Here is a 20,000-nt window from a genome sequence, read left to right as displayed (position 1 = left end):
AGCCTCCCTGTCATTATTCTTCAGCACCCCTATATCTATACTGCTACCAGAGATGAGTTGCTTTGTGGGAAGCAGGACAAAGAGAAGGGCAGGGCCTATGCAAATGATGGCCTCAGGGATGTCTGGGAGTCCCTTTTCAGCAGTACTGTTATAATCTGCCTTGCAACCAGATTGGTGGGGTAAGCTGAAAAACACCATGCCAGATTGGGCACCAGGTCTCTAGGCGCTTGAAGGACATATTGGGTCTACATCCCTCAGTTTCTGAGGTCCAAGAAATGTTCACCCTCCTCCCTAATAGAGAGGTCTTGGCCGATCGTGGCCGAGAGGGGAAGAAGGTAGCAGGGCAAGATGCTCATGGTTCTTCTCTGATTATGGACCAACTTCCTCTCTCTCCTTAGCTGTGCTTCTGCCTGGCTACTGGGGCTACCAGTTGTAAGCCTGCAGCCCACAAGGAGCTGGTTTGTTCCTCTCACACATGTAAATGGGTAAGCATACAATTGCACACACCTGCCTGAGTCCACAGACCCTTGCACACACACTTTTGTCAACAAGCTTTTTTTGTAGTTAAGAGAATCAGGGACCCATGTTGAAATACAAAAGCAGCACACCACGTGACGGCCATCACATAGAGTCCAGCAGCAAATGGGAAACGTTTAACTAGCCGTGGTCCTATTACTGCAGCTCTACCGTGGAACATCTGCTGGATGAGTCCTCCTGGAGAATATTGAACCTACAACAAGTCTGCGGTAAATAAGATTCCACAGGAATATAATGAAACAGGGACCTACAACTCTTCCAAGCCAGATAGGAGTCAAACCTACAATCTTCTGATCTGTAGTCAGACGCGTTATCCATTGCACCACTGGCCCTATGTAGACATACCCATCCTTTTGTCCTTAAGAGGGCTAGAAAGTGTGTGTGTGTGAAGGCACAAGGAAACCCATCTGACCTCCTGAAAGTCTTTTCTGTGAGGGTTTCCTAAGTTGTACAAAAGACTTTAGGAGAAGGAAGGACCTAAAATCTAGGCGAAATGGTCCTAGATCCAAGGAAATCTTTTAGATCAGGCTCAGTTTCTTAAATAGTCTGCATTAACATAATCAGGTCCAGGTCTGTGTGGGGCTGAGCTTGTGAACTCCTTAGTAATTAGGCGGATACAACAAAAAGGGGTTTAATATTACAATACAGGTGAAAATTCAGACACCTTGTCGTAGGCTCACCTTGTCCAGGGACCCAAGCATGCTGCCTTTCCACCCTCAGAGCACTTCACCTAACCTACTGTGCAGCTGTTTCACCTTTAATATCACTGTTCCACAGGCAGCGTGATGTCACAATGCTCCTTGTCTGTAGCCCAAACCATGAGCCTTTGCAACCCTGACATAATCTACATACTTACGGTGTGTGAAGTCTTGGACCACAAATGCAGTGAAGAATAATAGAGTACTACTCTTCACACATTTTTGCCCATTGGCTCAGATTTGAATGCTTACTGGCCATCTGAGCATCTCTGCCAGGCCACCCTATGTCTGGAGACTGTAGATTTAGAGAGTTTATAAACATTGTCAGTTCATCAATAAAGTGTGCTCGCTTCGGCAGCACATATACTAAAATTGGAATGATACAGAGAAGATTAGCATGGCCCCTGCGCAAGGATGACACACAAATTCGTGAAGCGTTCCATATTTTAAACAGTTTTTAGGAGAGAAATCTTCTTTGTTTTTAAGACTAATTAAAATAATAAAGCAGGTTCCAGTCCTGTGTCATGTAATATGTATTTTTCAACTAGTCTCCCCTCAACATTTTTAATGTATTTGCCTTGCCATAAAGAAGGTGCGCTCTATGTCCAGCTGCATTTAGCAAGGAAGCCTGCAGGACTTCTGGGACTTTTCTTTCTCTTTTTCAGCCTCCCTGTCATTATTCTTCACCACCCCTATATCTATACTGCTACCAGAGATGAGTTGCTTTGTGGGAAGCAGGACAAAGAGAAGGGCAGGGCCTATGCAAATGATGGCCTCAGGGATGTCTGGGAGTCCCTTTTCAGCAGTACTGTTATAATCTGCCTTGCAACCAGATTGGTGGGGTAAGCTGAAAAACACCATGCCAGATTGGGCACCAGGTCTCTAGGCGCTTGAAGGACATATTGGGTCTACATCCCTCAGTTTCTGAGGTCCAAGAAATGGTCACCCTCCACCCTAATAGAGAGGTCTTGGCCGATCGTGGCTGAGAGTGGAAGAAGGTAGCAGGGCAAGATGCTCCTGGTTCTTCTCTGATAACGGACCAACTTCCTCTCTCTCCTTAGCTGTGCTTCTGCCTGGCTACTGGGGCTACCAGTTGTAAGCCTGCAGCCCACAAGGAGCTGGTTTGTCCCTCTCACACATGTAAATGGGTAAGCATACAATTGCACACACCTGCCTGCGTCCACAGACCCTTGCACACACACTTTTGTCAACAAGCTTTTTTTGTAGTTAAGAGAATCAGGGACCCATGTTGAAATACAAAAGCAGTACACCACGTGACGGCCATCACATAGAGTCCAGCAGCAAATGGGAAACATTTAACTAGCCGTGGTCCTATTACTGCAGCTCTACCGTGGAACATCTGCTGGATGAGTCCTCCTGGAGAATATTGAACCTACAACAAGTCTGAGGTAAATAAGATTCCACAGGAATATAATGAAACAGGGACTTACAACTCTTCCAAGCCAGATAGGAGTCGAACCTACAATCTTCTGATCTGTAGTCAGACACGTTATCCATTGCACCACTGGCCCTATGTAGACATACCCATCCTTTTGTCCTTAAGAGGGCTAGAAAGTGTGTGTGTGTGAAGGCACAAGGAAACCCATCTGACCTCCTGAAAGTCTTTTCTGTGAGGGTTTCCTAAGTTGTACAAAGGACTTTAGGAGAAGGAAGGACCTAAAATCTAGGCGAAATGGTTCTAGATCCAAGGAAATCTTTTAGATCAGGCTCAGTTTCTTAAATAGTCTACATTAACATAATCAGGTCCAGGTCTGTGTGGGGCTGAGCTTGTGAACTCCTTAGTAATTAGGCGGATACAACAAAAAGGGGTTTAATATTACAATACAGGTGAAAATTCAGACACCTTGTCGTAGGCTCACCTTGTCCAGGGACCCAAGCATGCTGCCTTTCCACTCTCAGAGCACTTCACCTAACCTACTGTGCAGCTGTTTCACCTTTAATATCACTGTTCCACAGGCAGCGTGATGTCACAATGCTCCTTGTCTGTAGCCCAAACCATAAGCCTTTGCAACCCTGACATAATCTACATACTTACGGTGTGTGAAGTCTTGGACCACAAATACAGTGAAGAATAATAGATTGCTACTCTTCAGACATTTTTGCCCATTGGCTCAGATTTGAATGCTTACTGGCCATCTGAGCATCTCTGCCAGGCCACCCTATGTCTAGAGACTGTAGATTTAGAGAGTTTATAAACATTGTCAGTTCATCAATAAAGTGTGCTCTCTTCGGCAGCACATATACTAAAATTGGAACGATACAGAGAAGATTAGCATGGCCCCTGCGCAAGGATGACACGTAAATTCGTGAAGCGTTCCATATTTTAAACAGTTTTTAGGAGAGAAATCTTCTTTGTTTTCAAGACTAATTAAAATAATAAAGCAGGTTCCAGTCCTGTGTCATGTAATATGTATTTTTCAATTAGTCTCTCCTCAACATTTTTAATGTATTTGCCTTGCAGTAAAGAAGGTGCGCGCTATGTCCAGCTGCATTTAGCAAGGAAGCCTGCAGGACTTCTGGGACTTTTCTTTCTCTTTTTCAGCCTCCCTGTCATTATTCTTCACCACCCCTATATCTATACTGCTACCAGAGATGAGTTGCTTTGTGGGAAGCAGGACAAAGAGAAGGGCAGGGCCTATGCAAATGATGGCCTCAGGGATGTCTGGGAGTCCCTTTTCAGCAGTACTGTTATAATCTGCCTTGCAACCAGATTGGTGGGGTAAGCTGAAAATCACCATGCCAGATTGGGCACCAGGTCTCTAGGTGCTTGAAGGACATATTGGGTCTACATCCCTCAGTTTCTGAGGTCCAAGAAATGGTCACCCTCCACCCTAATAGAGAGGTCTTGGCCGATCGTGGCTGAGAGGGGAAGAAGGTAGCAGGGCAAGATGCTCATGGTTCTTCTCTAATAATGGACCAACTTCCTCTCTCTCCTTAGCTGTGCTTCTGCCTGGCTACTGTGTCTACCAGTTGTAAGCCTGCAGCCCACAAGGAGCTGGTTTGTTCCTCTCACACATGTAAATGGGTAATCTTTCAATTGCAGACACCTGCCTGCGTCCACAGACCCTTGCACACACACTTTTGTCAACAGGCTTTTTTTGTAGTTAAGAGAAACAGGGATCCATGTTGAAATACAAAAGCAGCACACCACGTGAAGGCCATCACATAGAGTCCAGCAGCAAATGGGAAACGTTTAACTAGCCGTGGTCCTATTACTGCAGCTCTACCGTGGAACATCTGCTGGATGAGTCCTCCTGGAGAATATTGAACCTACAACAAGTCTGAGGTAAATAAGATTCCACAGGAATATAATGAAACAGGGACCAACAACTCTTCCGAGCCAGATAGGAGTCGAACCTACAATCTTCTGATCCGTAGTCAGACACGTTATCCATTGCACCACTGGCCCTATGTAGACATACCCATCCTTTTGTCCTTAAGAGGGCTAGAAAGTGTGTGTGTGTGAAGGCACAAGGAAACCCATCTGACCTCCTGAAAGTCTTTTCTGTGAGGGTTTCCTAAGTTGTACAAAGGGCTTTAGGAGAAGGAAGGACCTAAAAGCTAGGCGAAATGGTCCTAGATCCAAGGAAATCTTTTAGATCAGGCTCAGTTTCTTAAATAGTCTGCATTAACATAATCAGGTCCAGGTCTGTGTGGGGCTGAGCTTGTGAACTCCTTAGTAATTAGGCAGATACAACAAAAAGGGGTTTAATATTACAATACAGGTGAAAATTCAGACACCTTGTCGTAGGCTCACCTTGTCCAGGGACCCAATCATGCTGCCTTTCCACTCTCAGAGCACTTCGCCTAACCTACTGTGCAGCTGTTTCACCTTTAATATCACTGTTCCACAGGCAGCGTGATGTCACAATGCTCCTTGTCTGTAGCCCAAACCATGAGCCTTTGCAACCCTGACATAATCTACATACTTACGGTGTGTGAAGTCTTGGACCACAAATGCAGTGAAGAATAATAGAGTGCTACTCTTTAGACATTTTTGCCCATTGGCTCAGATTTGAATGCTTACTGGCCATCTGAGCATCTCTGCCAGGCCACCCTATGTCTAGAGACTGTAGATTTAGAGAGTTTATAAACATTGTCAGTTCATCAATAAAGTGTGCTCGCTTCGGCAGCACATATACTAAAATTGGAACGATACAGAGAAGATTAGCATGGCCCCTGCGCAAGGATGACACGCAAATTCATGAAGTGTTCCATATTTTAAACAGTTTTAGGAGAGAAATCTTCTTTGTTTTCAAGACTAATTAAAATAATAAAGCAGGTTCCAGTCCTGTGTCATGTAATATGTATTTTTCAATTAGTCTCCCCTCCACATTTTTAATGTGTTTGCCTTGCAGTAAAGAAGGTGCGCTCTATGTCCAGCTGCATTTAGCAAGGAAGCCTGCAGGACTTCTGGGACTTTTCTTTCTCTTTTTCAGCCTCCCTGTCATTATTCTTCAGCACCCCTATATCTATACTGCTACCAGAGATGAGTTGCTTTGTGGGAAGCAGGACAAAGAGAAGGGCAGGGCCTATGCAAATGATGGCCTCAGGGATGTCTGGGAGTCCCTTTTCAGCAGTACTGTTATAATCTGCCTTGCAACCAGATTGGTGGGGTAAGCTGAAAAACACCATGCCAGATTGGGCACCAGGTCTCTAGGCGCTTGAAGGACATATTGGGTCTACATCCCTCAGTTTCTGAGGTCCAAGAAATGTTCACCCTCCTCCCTAATAGAGAGGTCTTGGCCGATCGTGGCCGAGAGGGGAAGAAGGTAGCAGGGCAAGATGCTCATGGTTCTTCTCTGATTATGGACCAACTTCCTCTCTCTCCTTAGCTGTGCTTCTGCCTGGCTACTGGGGCTACCAGTTGTAAGCCTGCAGCCCACAAGGAGCTGGTTTGTCCCTCTCACACATGTAAATGGTAAGCATACAATTGCACACACCTGCCTGCGTCCACAGACCCTTGCACACACACTTTTGTCAACAAGCTTTTTTTGTAGTTAAGAGAATCAGGGACCCATGTTGAAATACAAAAGCAGCACACCACGTGACGGCCATCACATAGAGTCCAGCAGCAAATGGGAAACATTTAACTAGCCGTGGTCCTATTACTGCAGCTCTACCGTGGAACATCTGCTGGATGAGTCCTCCTGGAGAATATTGAACCTACAACAAGTCTGAGGTAAATAAGATTCCACAGGAATATAATGAAACAGGGACCTACAACTCTTCCAAGCCAGATAGGAGTCAAACCTACAATCTTCTGATCTGTAGTCAGACGCGTTATCCATTGCACCACTGGCCCTATGTAGACATACCCATCCTTTTGTCCTTAAGAGGGCTAGAAAGTGTGTGTGTGTGAAGGCACAAGGAAACCCATCTGACCTCCTGAAAGTCTTTTCTGTGAGGGTTTCCTAAGTTGTACAAAGGACTTTAGGAGAAGGAAGGACCTAAAATCTAGGCGAAATGGTCCTAGATCCAAGGAAATCTTTTAGATCAGGCTCAGTTTCTTAAATAGTCTGCATTAACATAATCAGGTCCAGGTCTGTGTGGGGCTGAGCTTGTGAACTCCTTAGTAATTAGGCGGATACAACAAAAAGGGGTTTAATATTACAATACAGGTGAAAATTCAGACACCTTGTCGTAGGCTCACCTTGTCCAGGGACCCAAGCATGCTGCCTTTCCACTCTCAGAGCACTTCACCTAACCTACTGTGCAGCTGTTTCACCTTTAATATCACTGTTCCACAGGCAGCGTGATGTCACAATGCTCCTTGTCTGTAGCCCAAACCATGAGCCTTTGCAACCCTTACATAATCTACATACTTACGGTGTGTGAAGTCTTGGACCACAAATGCAGTGAAGAATAATAGAGTACTACTCTTCAGACATTTTTGCCCATTGGCTCAGATTTGAATGCTTACTGGCCATCTGAGCATCTCTGCCAGGCCACCCTATGTCTGGAGACTGTAGATTTAGAGAGTTTATAAACATTGTCAGTTCATCAATAAAGTGTGCTCGCTTCGGCAGCACATATACTAAAATTGGAACGATACAGAGAAGATTAGCATGTCCCTGCGCAAGGATGACACACAAATTCGTGAAGCGTTCCATATTTTAAACAGTTTTTAGGAGAGAAATCTTCTTTGCTTTTAAGACTAATTAAAATAATAAAGCAGGTTCCAGTCCTGTGTCATGTAATATGTATTTTTCAACTAGTCTCCCCTCAACATTTTTAATGTATTTGCCTTGCCATAAAGAAGGTGCGCTCTATGTCCAGCTGCATTTAGCAAGGAAGCCTGCAGGACTTCTGGGACTTTTCTTTCTCTTTTTCAGCCTCCCTGTCATTATTCTTCACCACCCCTATATCTATACTGCTACCAGAGATGAGTTGCTTTGTGGGAAGCAGGACAAAGAGAAGGGCAGGGCCTATGCAAATGATGGCCTCAGGGATGTCTGGGAGTCCCTTTTCAGCAGTACTGTTATAATCTGCCTTGCAACCAGATTGGTGGGGTAAGCTGAAAAACACCATGCCAGATTGGGCACCAGGTCTCTAGGCGCTTGAAGGACATATTGGGTCTACATCCCTCAGTTTCTGAGGTCCAAGAAATGGTCACCCTCCACCCTAATAGAGAGGTCTTGGCCGATCGTGGCTGAGAGGGGAAGAAGGTAGCAGGCCAAGATGCTCCTGGTTCTTCTCTGATAACGGACCAACTTCCTCTCTCTCCTTAGCTGTGCTTCTGCCTGGCTACTGGGGCTACCAGTTGTAAGCCTGCAGCCCACAAGGAGCTGGTTTGTCCCTCTCACACATGTAAATGGGTAAGCATACAATTGCACACACCTGCCTGCGTCCACAGACCCTTGCACACACACTTTTGTCAACAAGCTTTTTTTGTAGTTAAGAGAATCAGGGACCCATGTTGAAATACAAAAGCAGTACACCACGTGACGGCCATCACATAGAGTCCAGCAGCAAATGGGAAACATTTAACTAGCCGTGGTCCTATTACTGCAGCTCTACCGTGGAACATCTGCTGGATGAGTCCTCCTGGAGAATATTGAACCTACAAGAAGTCTGAGGTAAATAAGATTCCACAGGAATATAATGAAACAGGGACTTACAACTCTTCCAAGCCAGATAGGAGTCGAACCTACAATCTTCTGATCTGTAGTCAGACACGTTATCCATTGCACCACTGGCCCTATGTAGACATACCCATCCTTTTATCCTTAAGAGGGCTAGAAAGTGTGTGTGTGTGAAGGCACAAGGAAACCCATCTGACCTCCTGAAAGTCTTTTCTGTGAGGGTGTAGTATGTATGTTTGTTAAATTATACTGTTTCTTTAAAGAATCTTTTATGAGGAATCTTTCATGTGGTTCTGATATGTGTCATAGATATTCTTAGAATGTGATGATTTCAATATCACAGTTACTAGAATCCAGTTGTTCCTCTAAGCTGGTCGTGGGTTACTTACTCTGAAAATAAAGCTAACTTTCAACTATCAACTGAACTTGGATTTTATCATCATTTCATATGCGAGAGCATACTACATTTATTGGCGACGTTTTTTCTGGGAAAGCTGATCTTCAAACCCACCGACGTGAGCAAATCGAATTTAAGTACAAAAGCGGATGCTGAGCTGAATTGTAAACGGCTGTTTCAACATTTTCCGTGGATTATAATGCCGAAATAAGCGTTCCGCTTCAGAAAGAAAAACTGTGAGTAAATATAAAATACCTTATTTTGGACGCGTTGTTCAAAAGCACTCAGGATTCTGTGCTCGCGACCCAACTGTTCTGTCACTCGCGCTGTTGCTCACGCACTCATCGCTAATCTTTGAACTCGCGCACAACGTCATAGCAACCTCTGCGCTCCACAGCAACGCGCGTTATCGAGCAATTGACGCTTCCAACGTTAAGCGTCACAGCGCAAGCGGCCATTTTGGTGTCAATTTTGTCGTATAAACGCGACTGGCAGCATTTACTTACCATTATATAAAAAGTGGATAAAAGAAGACAGAAATATATTTTAAATCCTACCAAACTAACAAGTAAGATTTATTTGAATACTTTTGTTCTAAATGGCAACATCAAACAACAATAACAGTGGAATTGTAGCACCACCTTCATTTTTAATTGCTCCTGGCAAGCCTCCAACTCCATGGCACAAATGGTTACGAGTTTTTACCAATTACTTGGAAGCAATAGATGCTTTGGAATACTCTGCTTCAAGAAAAAGGGCTATCCTGTTTAATCACTTAGGAGACGCAGGACAACAATTATTTGATAATTTGGCTGTAGTACAAGCTCCACTTGATGATGACACGTGGAATGTTTACACTGAGGCTTTAACGCGCCTTGGCAAACAGTTTAAAGATGAGCCATCAGTCATGGTAGAAAGACATGTTTTCTTCAAAAGGAAACAATTACAAGAAGAGTCCATAGAAGACTATTTGGCAACTTTAAGAGTACTTGCATCAAAATGCGAGTTTGGAACTTATTTAGAAACTGCTCAACGTGATCAGTTAGTCTTTAATTGTTTCAACAAAAAGATCCAGGAGCGGATTTTGACATGTAAAAATCCAACATTGGATGAAATAATTGTAATTGCGAAAAGTATCGAATGTTCTGTAGTTTCCTCCAAGATTTTAGCTGAACACGCCTCCTCTACGAATGTGTGTAATATTTCACAAGCATCTGGTGATGATTGTGTTGTTAATGTTGTTTCTAACCGCAATACTGGCAAAAAAGTTTATGAACAAAAATCTAATGTATTTTGTTACAGATGCGGTTCAAAGTTTCATGTGGGAAACAACCCTAAATGTCCAGCACAAGGTAAAAGGTGTTCGAACTGTAAACGTATAGGTCATTTTGCGGCGTCATGTCGTTTATCTAAAGATAAGACTAAGGTTAATATGGTTTATTCTGAGGAAGAAATTTGTGATGCATTAAATGTTGCTTCTATTTCTTTTGTTCAAATTAATGCTCTATGTGACTTCAGTATCAAAGGTCCTATTTGTGAGATATCTATTGGTATACAATCTTTACAAGTTATGGCGGATTCTGGGTCTCCCATTACCATTTTGGATGAAAGTACTTTTCAGTGTTCTTGGAATGACAAAAAGTTACTTTCCACAGATGTAAATCCCAAGGCATTTGGGGGTTTCGATATAACAATGCGTGGTTATTTCCCTGATAACATAGATTTTAAAGGGCGAGTAATATACACCAAAATTTATGTGGCATTGAATGGCAGAAATATTCTGGGTTGGCAAGATCAGGCCAAACTAGGTATTATTTTAAAACCTGGTCATCCCGAACCCGTTACCTTGGGAGATTTACCTGTTTTATCTGTTTTTGATTATTGTAATGACCCCATTCTCTGCAGTGTTTTAGAAAAATACAAAGTAGTATTTGAGGACAGAATCGGTATGGTATTTTTTGAGCACGATATTAAATTAAAAGACAAGGCTTGTCCTGTTGTCCAGAAGGTACGTCCAGTGCCTCTATCTGTAAGACAAGATTTGAGGAAGCACATAGAATCTCTTATTAATCAAGATATAATATGTCCAATTGATTCTTCAGAATGGGTTTCGGCTGCTGTCATAGCGCGAAAATCTTCTGGGGAAATTCGTTTATGTGCAGACCTTCGGGTACTTAATCGTAACATTGTTATTGATGTGCATCCTTTGCCAAAAATACATGATATGCTGGCCAACATTGGTAGTAGCAAATATTTTTCTACTATTGATTTACGCTCAGCGTATCATCAAATTCCGTTATCTAAAGAATCTCAGCCTCTAACGACATTTGTAACACCTTTTGGAGTGTATATGTATAAGAGATTACCGTTCGGGCTGGCTTCAGCAGCCAGTATATTCCAAAGGTTAATGGATTCCATTTTTAATAATTGTCCGGGAATTCAAGCATTCCAGGATGATATTCTGGTGCATTCTGAGTCTTTGAATCAACACTATATATTAATGGAATATGTTTTAAAATCATTGCAAAATCATGGTCTTACTGTCAACAAAAAGAAATGCAAATTTTTAACAAGTGAGGTTGATTATTTAGGCCACAATCTGTCAAAGGAAGGAATTAAACCTAAAGCTTCTTTGTTAGAAGCTATAAAAAATGCTCCATGTCCTTTAGATAAAGACTCCTTAAGAGCGTTCTTGGGTTTGAGTGAATATTATGCTCGTTTTGTCAAGGGCTATGCGCTAATTGTCCAACCACTTAGAGATCTTTTAAAAAAACATGCCAAGTATGTTTGGTCCATCGAGTCACAAAATGCTTTTGATTCCATAAAAAATATGATTTTGTCTGCTCCCGCTATCAAACCTTTTTCCCATGGTGTACAAAGTATTATCACAGTGGATGCTAGTTCTCGGGGATTGGGCGCTGTTTTAAGTCAAATGATTAAGGGTGAAGAATGCACGATTGCATTCGCTTCACGATCCTTGACATCGGCTGAACTCAATTATAGTACTATCGAACGAGAAGCTTTGGCTTGTTCGTGGTCTGTGGAAAAGTTTAGAATGTACATTTGGGGAACTAGATTTCTTTTATACACAGATCACAAACCGTTAATTTATATGCTTGGGGAGAGCTCTTCTAATAGAGCCTCTTCTAGGTTGGTTAGATTGTTGGCACGTCTCCAAGAATTCAATTTTGAAATTAAATACGTGCCAGGTGGTAAAAATATCCGAGCGGATTGTTTATCACGTTTACCGTTACCCACACAAGAGTTAGTAAATTCTGATTTGGAGTGTGTTTTTGCCATAGAGGATGCTCTTCAAGGAGATAAGATAACTAGACAAGATTGGTTACATAATATGGAGAATGATTCTTGTCTATTAAATGTGAAAAAGTTTTTGATTAAAGGTTGGCCTATGGATAGAAGCATGTCTATAGAAGAGAGACATTTCGCACAAGTTGCACCCGAATTGTCTGTTTCAGGTGATATTTTATTCAGACAAGACAAGGTAGTCCCGCCTGCCGGTGTTAGACAATCTATTATTTCACTTGCACATGAAAGTCATCCAGGTGTTACTGGCACTACCAATAAGATTAAAGCCACTTACTGGTGGCCTGGAATAGATAGTCAAGTAAAGTTGTTCATTAACCAATGTCCCCAATGTTTATGCTCAGATAAGCACTGGAAGTTATCCAATTCACCACTTATACCAGTAGAATGGCCTGAAGCTCCTTGGCAGAAAATTGCATTGGATTTTTCAGGTCCATTTTCTGTTTTTAATTCTGAATTTAAATTTTTATTAGTGGCTGTCGATTATTTTTCTAAATGGATTTATTTTTCTTGTGTTAAGAGTCCAAATTCTGATTCTGTTGTATCATTTTTAAAGCGTTTATTTGTCATTGAGAGTACTCCTCATGAAATAGTTTCTGACAACGGTTCACATTTTGTTTCACAGGAAGTAAATGTATTTTTAAACAAAATGGATGTTAAGCATACGTTTGTTCCTCTTTACAGTCCTTCGTCAAATGGTCTGGTGGAGAGAGCAAACCGTTTGTTGAAAGAGGCAGTTCAAACTGCTTGTGCTAACAAACTTAATATTACAGAATTTCTTTGTGAGAAAATCTGGAATTATAATTGTACTCCACACAGTACCACTGGAGTTTCTCCTTTTGTTTTACTTCGTGATAGAATTCCAACTTCTAAGTTAAATCCTTCTTGGTTAATGAAAAATTCTGATGCCAAGGTTGATTTAGCAAAAATTCGTGAACGTGTAAAAATGAAACAAGAGAGTTACAAAAATCATTACGACAATCGTATGCATGTTGCAGAAAAGCCGCTAACTGTTGGTGATTGGGTCATCATAAAAAAACCGGTTAAAATCTCTAAGGGTCAATCTAAATTTTCTGCTCCTGTGAAAGTAGTAAAAGTTTCTCGAACTGCAGCTCTTTTGTTTGATAGGGGTTGGTGGAATAAAAATGTTCTAATTAAGATCACTGACCAACAAGCAAAGATTATCTCCTCTAACAAGCAGGATACAGGTTTAGTTGATAATTCTAGTTCTGATTGGTATGGAGTTGCTGAATCTTCAACGATACCATCTGTTCCAGTTGATCCTACTTCAAATGGCAATTTTGGTTCTCCATTATTGGATCAAGGAGATTCCAAGAGGGTTTCTAATCTCCCTACTTCACAACCTATTGCAAATACCTTTGGTGCGGGGGATGATATGGGAGTTGGTCGTAGAATCAGATCAGTTCCTTTAAGACTGCACGATTATGTTCTGAATTAATTTATGTCATTTCACACAAAATTTACATTGCTTATTTTAATGTATTAATTTCTTTTCATATTCCTAATTATATTTATCTTTAGTTTAAAATTTATTTATTAGGGGAAGGATGTGTAGTATGTATGTTTGTTAAATTATACTGTTTCTTTAAAGAATCTTTTATGAGGAATCTTTCATGTGGTTCTGATATGTGTCATAGATATTCTTAGAATGTGATGATTCCAATATCACAGTTACTAGAATCCAGTTGTTCCTCTAAGCTGGTCGTGGGTTACTTACTCTGAAAATAAAGCTAACTTTCAACTATCAACTGAACTTGGATTTTATCATCATTTCATATGCGAGAGCATACTACAGAGGGTTTCCTAAGTTGTACAAAGGACTTTAGGAGAAGGAAGGACCTAAAATCTAGGCGAAATGGTTCTAGATCCAAGGAAATCTTTTAGATCAGGCTCAGTTTCTTAAATAGTCTACATTAACATAATCAGGTCCAGGTCTGTGTGGGGCTGAGCTTGTGAACTCCTTAGTAATTAGGCAGATACAACAAAAAGGGGTTTAATATTACAATACAGGTGAAAATTCAGACACCTTGTCGTAGGCTCACCTTGTCCAGGGACCCAAGCATGCTGCCTTTCCACTCTCAGAGCACTTCACCTAACCTACTGTGCAGCTGTTTCACCTTTAATATCACTGTTCCACAGGCAGCATGATGTCACAATGCTCCTTGTCTGTAGCCCAAACCATAAGCCTTTGCAACCCTGACATAATCTACATACTTACGGTGTGTGAAGTCTTGGACCACAAATACAGTGAAGAATAATAGATTGCTACTCTTCAGACATTTTTGCCCATTGGCTCAGATTTGAATGCTTACTGGCCATCTGAGCATCTCTGCCAGGCCACCCTATGTCTAGAGACTGTAGATTTAGAGAGTTTATAAACATTGTCAGTTCATCAATAAAGTGTGCTCTCTTCGGCAGCACATATACTAAAATTGGAACGATACAGAGAAGATTAGCATGGCCCCTGCGCAAGGATGACACGCAAATTCGTGAAGCGTTCCATATTTTAAACAGTTTTTAGGAGAGAAATCTTCTTTGTTTTCAAGACTAATTAAAATAATAAAGCAGGTTCCAGTCCTGTGTCATGTAATATGTATTTTTCAATTAGTCTCTCCTCAACATTTTTAATGTGTTTGCCTTGCAGTAAAGAAGGTGCGCGCTATGTCCAGCTGCATTTAGCAAGGAAGCCTGCAGGACTTCTGGGACTTTTCTTTCTCTTTTTCAGCCTCCCTGTCATTATTCTTCACCACCCCTATATCTATACTGCTACCAGAGATGAGTTGCTTTGTGGGAAGCAGGACAAAGAGAAGGGCAGAGCCTATGCAAATGGTGGCCTCAGGGATGTCTGGGAGTCCCTTTTCAGCAGTACTGTTATAATCTGCCTTGCAACCAGATTGGTGGGGTAAGCTGAAAAACACCATGCCAGATTGGGCACCAGGTCTCTAGGTGCTTGAAGGACATATTGGGTCTACATCCCTCAGTTTCTGAGGTCCAAGAAATGTTCACCCTCCACCCTAATAGAGAGGTCTTGGCCGATCGTGGCTGAGAGGGGAAGAAGGTAGCAGGGCAAGATGCTCATGGTTCTTCTCTAATAATGGACCAACTTCCTCTCTCTCCTTAGCTGTGCTTCTGCCTGGCTACTGGGGCTACCAGTTGTAAGCCTGCAGCCCACAAGGAGCTGGTTTGTTCCTCTCACACATGTAAATGGGTAATCTTTCAATTGCAGACACCTGCCTGCGTCCACAGACCCTTGCACACACACTTTTGTCAACAGGCTTTTTTTGTAGTTAAGAGAAACAGGGATCCATGTTGAAATACAAAAGCAGCACACCATGTGACGGCCATCACATAGAGTCCAGCAGCAAATGGGAAACGTTTAACTAGCCGTGGTCCTATTACTGCAGCTCTACCGTGGAACATCTGCTGGATGAGTCCTCCTGGAGAATATTGAACCTACAACAAGTCTGAGGTAAATAAGATTCCACAGGAATATAATGAAACAGGGACCAACAACTCTTCCGAGCCAGATAGGAGTCGAACCTACAATCTTCTGATCTGTAGTCAGACGCGTTATCCATTGCACCACTGGCCCTATGTAGACATACCCATCCTTTTGTCCTTAAGAGGGCTAGAAAGTGTGTGTGTGTGAAGGCACAAGGAAACCCATCTGACCTCCTGAAAGTCTTTTCTGTGAGGGTTTCCTAAGTTGTACAAAGGGCTTTAGGAGAAGGAAGGACCTAAAAGCTAGGCGAAATGGTCCTAGATCCAAGGAAATCTTTTAGATCAGGCTCAGTTTCTTAAATAGTCTGCATTAACATAATCAGGTCCAGGTCTGTGTGGGGCTGAGCTTGTGAACTCCTTAGTAATTAGGCAGATACAACAAAAAGGGGTTTAATATTACAATACAGGTGAAAATTCAGACACCTTGTCGTAGGCTCACGTTGTCCAGGGACCCAATCATGCTGCCTTTCCACTCTCAGAGCACTTCACCTAACCTACTGTGCAGCTGTTTCACCTTTAATATCACTGTTCCACAGGCAGCGTGATGTCACAATGCTCCTTGTCTGTAGCCCAAACCATGAGCCTTTGCAACCCTGACATAATCTACATACTTACGGTGTGTGAAGTCTTGGACCACAAATGCAGTGAAGAATAATAGAGTGCTACTCTTTAGACATTTTTGCCCATTGGCTCAGATTTGAATGCTTACTGGCCATCTGAACATCTCTGCCAGGCCACCCTATGTCTAGAGACTGTAGATTTAGAGAGTTTATAAACATTGTCAGTTCATCAATAAAGTGTGCTCGCTTCGGCAGCACATATACTAAAATTGGAACGATACAGAGAAGATTAGCATGGCCCCTGCGCAAGGATGACATGCAAATTCGTGAAGTGTTCCATATTTTAAACAGTTTTAGGAGAGAAATCTTCTTTGTTTTCAAGACTAATTAAAATAGTAAAGCAGGTTCCAGTCCTGTGTCATGTAATATGTATTTTTCAATTAGTCTCCCCTCAACATTTTTAATGTATTTGCCTTGCAGTAAAGAAGGTGTGCTCTATGTCCAGCTGCATTTAGCAAGGAAGCCTGCAGGACTTCTGGGACTTTTCTTTCTCTTTTTCAGCCTCCCTGTCATTATTCTTCACCACCCCTATATCTATACTGCTACCAGAGATGAGTTGCTTTGTGGGAAGCAGGACAAAGAGAAGGGCAGGGCCTATGCAAATGATGGCCTCAGGGATGTCTGGGAGTCCCTTTTCAGCAGTACTGTTATAATCTGCCTTGCAACCAGATTGGTGGGGTAAGCTGAAAAACACCATGCCAGATTGGGCACCAGGTCTCTAGGCGCTTGAAGGACATATTGGGTCTACATCCCTCAGTTTCTGAGGTCCAAGAAATGTTCACCCTCCACTCTAATAGAGAGGTCTTGGCCAATCGTCGCTGAGAGGGGAAGAAGGTAGCAGGGCAAGATGCTCATGGTTCTTCTCCAATAATGGACCAACTTCCTCTCTCTCCTTAGCTGTGCTCCTGCCTGGCTACTGGGGCTACCAGTTGTAAGCCTGCAGCCCACAGCCCACAAGGAGCTGGTTTGTTCCTCTCACACATGTAAATGGGTAATCATTCAATTGCACACACCTGCCTGCGTCCACAGACCCTTGCACACACACTTTTGTCAACAGGCTTTTTTTGTAGTTAAGAGAAACAGGGACCCATGTTGAAATACAAAAGCAGCACACCACGTGACGGCCATCACATAGAGTCCAGCAGCAAATGGGAAACGTTTAACTAGCCGTGGTCCTATTACTGCAGCTCTACCGTGGAACATCTGCTGGATGAGTCCTCCTGGAGAATATTGAACCTACAACAAGTCTGAGGTAAATAAGATTCCACAGGAATATAATGAAACAGGGACCAACAACTCTTCCAAGCCAGATAGGAGTTGAACCTACAATCTTCTGATCCGTAGTCAGACGCGTTATCCATTGCGCCACTGGCCCTATGTAGACATACCCATCCTTTTGTCCTTAAGAGGGCTAGAAAGTGTGTGTGTGTGAAGGCACAAGGAAACCCATCTGACCTCCTGAAAGTCTTTTCTGTGAGGGTTTCCTAAGTTGTACAAAGGACTTTAGGAGAAGGAAGGACCTAAAAGCTAGGCGAAATGGTCCTAGATCCAAGGAAATCTTTTAGATCAGGCTCAGTTTCTTAAATAGTCTACATTAACATAATCAGGTCCAGGTCTGTGTGGGGCTGAGCTTGTGAACTCCTTAGTAATTAGGCGGATACAACAAAAAGGGGTTTAATATTACAATACAGGTGAAAATTCAGACACCTTGTCGTAGGCTCACCTTGTCCGGGGACCCAGGCATGCTGCCTTTCCACTCTCAGAGCACTTCACCTAACCTACTGTGCAGCTGTTTCACCTTTAATATCACTGTTCCACAGGCAGCGTGATGTCACAATGCTCCTTGTCTGTAGCCCAAACCATGAGCCTTTGCAACCCTGACATAATCTACATACTTACGGTGTGTGAAATCTTGGACCACAAATACAGTGAAGAATAATAGATTGCTACTCTTCAGACATTTTTGCCCATTGGCTCAGATTTGAATGCTTACTGGCCATCTGAGCATCTCTGCCAGGCCACCCTATGTCTAGAGACTGTAGATTTAGAGAGTTTATAAACATTGTCAGTTCATCAATAAAGTGTGCTCGCTTTGGCAGCACATATACTAAAATTGGAACGATACAGAGAAGATTAGCAAGGCCCCTGCGCAAGGATGACACGCAAATTCGTGAAGCGTTCCATATTTTAAACAGTTTTTAGGAGAGAAATCTTCTTTGTTTTCAAGACTAATTAAAATAATAAAGCAGGTTCCAGTCCTGTGTCATGTAATATGTATTTTTCAATTAGTCTCTCCTCAACATTTTTAATGTATTTGCCTTGCAGTAAAGAAGGTGCCCTCTATGTCCAGCTGCATTTAGCAAGGAAGCCTGCAGGACTTCTGGGACTTTTCTTCCTCTTTTTCAGCCTCCCTGTCATTATTCTTCACCACCCCTATATCTATACTGCTACCAGAGATGAGTTGCTTTGTGGGAAGCAGGACAAAGAGAAGGGCAGGGCCTATGCAAATGATGGCCTCAGGGATGTCGGGGAGTCCCTTTTCAGCAGTACTGTTATAATCTGCCTTGCAACCAGATTGGTGGGGTAAAGCTGAAAAACGCCATGCCAGATTGGGCACCAGGTCTCTAGGCGCTTGGAAGACATATTGGGTCTACATCCCTCAGTTTCTGAGGTCCAAGAAATGTTCACCCTCCACCCTAATAGAGAGGTCTTGGCCGATCGTGGCTGAGAGGGGAAGAAGGTAGCAGGGCAAGATGCTCATGGTTCTGCTTTAATAATGGACCAACTTCCTCTCTCTCCTTAGCTGTGCTTCTGCCTGGCTACTGGGGCTACCAGTTCTAAGCCTGCAGCCCACAAGGAGCTGGTTTGTCCCTCTCACACTTGTAAATGGGTAATCATTCAATTGCACACACCTGCCTGCGTCCACAGACCCTTGCACACACACTTTTGTCAACAAGCTTTTTTTGTGGTTAAGAGAATCAGGGACCCATGTTGAAATACAAAAGCAGCACACCACGTGACGGCCATAACATAGAGTCCAGCAGCAAATGGGAAACGTTTAACTAGCCGTGGTCCTATTACTGCAGTTCTACCGTGGAACATCTGCTGGATGAGTCCTCCTGGAGAATATTGAACCTACAACAAGTCTGAGGTAAATAAGATTCCACAGGAATACAATGAAACAGGGACCAACAACTCTTCCGAGCCAGATAGGAGTCGAACCTACAATCTTCTGATCCGTAGTCAGACACGTTATCCATTACGCCACTGGCCCTATGTAGACATACCCATCCTTGTCTCCTTAAGAGGGCTAGAAAGTGTGTGTGTGTGAAGGCACAAGGAAACCCATCTGACCTCCTGAAAGTCTTTTCTGTGAGGGTTTCCTAAGTTGTACAAAGGACTTTAGGAGAAGGAAGGACCTAAAATCTAGGCAAAATGGTCCTAGATCCAAGGAAATCTTTTAGATCAGGCTCAGTTTCTTAAATAGTCTGCATTAACATAATCAGGTCCAGGTCTGTGTGGGGCTGAGCTTGTGAACTCCTTAGTAATTAGGTGGATACAACAAAAAGGGGTTTAGTATTACAATACAGGTGAAAATTCAGACACCTTGTCGTAGGCTCACCTTGTCCAGGGACCCAAGCATGCTGCCTTTCCACTCTCAGAGCACTTCACCTAACCTACTGTGCAGCTGTTTCACCTTTAATATCACTGTTCCACAGGCAGCGTGATGTCACAATCCTCCTTGTCTGTAGCCCAAACCATGAGCCTTTGCAACCCTGACATAATCTACATACTT

The 20,000-nt window shown here is 42.8% G+C and overlaps 11 non-coding genes across 11 annotated transcripts; 7 read left to right on the top strand and 4 right to left on the bottom strand.

Moving 5' to 3' along the window:
- The first annotated feature begins 1,577 nt into the window (after nt 1-1,577).
- LOC144765155 (U6 spliceosomal RNA) lies at nt 1,578-1,684 on the top strand. The gene has a single exon (XR_013597165.1). It is a non-coding gene; the product is annotated as a U6 spliceosomal RNA (small nuclear RNA).
- Nucleotides 1,685-3,475: 1,791 nt separating this feature from the next.
- LOC144764939 (U6 spliceosomal RNA) lies at nt 3,476-3,582 on the top strand. Its single transcript, XR_013596962.1, has one exon. It is a non-coding gene; the product is annotated as a U6 spliceosomal RNA (small nuclear RNA).
- Nucleotides 3,583-4,592: 1,010 nt separating this feature from the next.
- On the bottom strand, nt 4,593-4,665 carry TRNAR-ACG (transfer RNA arginine (anticodon ACG)). The gene has a single exon. It is a non-coding gene; the product is annotated as a tRNA-Arg (tRNA).
- A 708-nt stretch (nt 4,666-5,373) lies between these two features.
- On the top strand, nt 5,374-5,480 carry LOC144764935 (U6 spliceosomal RNA). Its single transcript, XR_013596958.1, has one exon. It is a non-coding gene; the product is annotated as a U6 spliceosomal RNA (small nuclear RNA).
- A 1,789-nt stretch (nt 5,481-7,269) lies between these two features.
- LOC144765339 (U6 spliceosomal RNA) lies at nt 7,270-7,375 on the top strand. The gene has a single exon (XR_013597340.1). It is a non-coding gene; the product is annotated as a U6 spliceosomal RNA (small nuclear RNA).
- Nucleotides 7,376-14,485: 7,110 nt separating this feature from the next.
- On the top strand, nt 14,486-14,592 carry LOC144764942 (U6 spliceosomal RNA). The gene has a single exon (XR_013596965.1). It is a non-coding gene; the product is annotated as a U6 spliceosomal RNA (small nuclear RNA).
- A 1,010-nt stretch (nt 14,593-15,602) lies between these two features.
- Nucleotides 15,603-15,675, bottom strand: TRNAC-ACA (transfer RNA cysteine (anticodon ACA)). The gene has a single exon. It is a non-coding gene; the product is annotated as a tRNA-Cys (tRNA).
- A 708-nt stretch (nt 15,676-16,383) lies between these two features.
- Nucleotides 16,384-16,490, top strand: LOC144765116 (U6 spliceosomal RNA). The gene has a single exon (XR_013597129.1). It is a non-coding gene; the product is annotated as a U6 spliceosomal RNA (small nuclear RNA).
- A 1,016-nt stretch (nt 16,491-17,506) lies between these two features.
- On the bottom strand, nt 17,507-17,579 carry TRNAR-ACG (transfer RNA arginine (anticodon ACG)). Its single transcript has one exon. It is a non-coding gene; the product is annotated as a tRNA-Arg (tRNA).
- Nucleotides 17,580-18,287: 708 nt separating this feature from the next.
- Nucleotides 18,288-18,394, top strand: LOC144765202 (U6 spliceosomal RNA). Its single transcript, XR_013597209.1, has one exon. It is a non-coding gene; the product is annotated as a U6 spliceosomal RNA (small nuclear RNA).
- Nucleotides 18,395-19,405: 1,011 nt separating this feature from the next.
- Nucleotides 19,406-19,478, bottom strand: TRNAR-ACG (transfer RNA arginine (anticodon ACG)). Its single transcript has one exon. It is a non-coding gene; the product is annotated as a tRNA-Arg (tRNA).
- Between the last annotated feature and the right edge of the window lie 522 nt (nt 19,479-20,000).

Source organism: Lissotriton helveticus, chromosome 6 (assembly GCF_964261635.1).
Source record: "Lissotriton helveticus chromosome 6, aLisHel1.1, whole genome shotgun sequence".
NCBI classification, from domain to species: domain Eukaryota; kingdom Metazoa; phylum Chordata; class Amphibia; order Caudata; family Salamandridae; genus Lissotriton; species Lissotriton helveticus.
The sequence above is the reverse complement of the archived record's forward strand: the minus strand, read 5'-3'. Positions and strand labels throughout refer to the sequence as shown.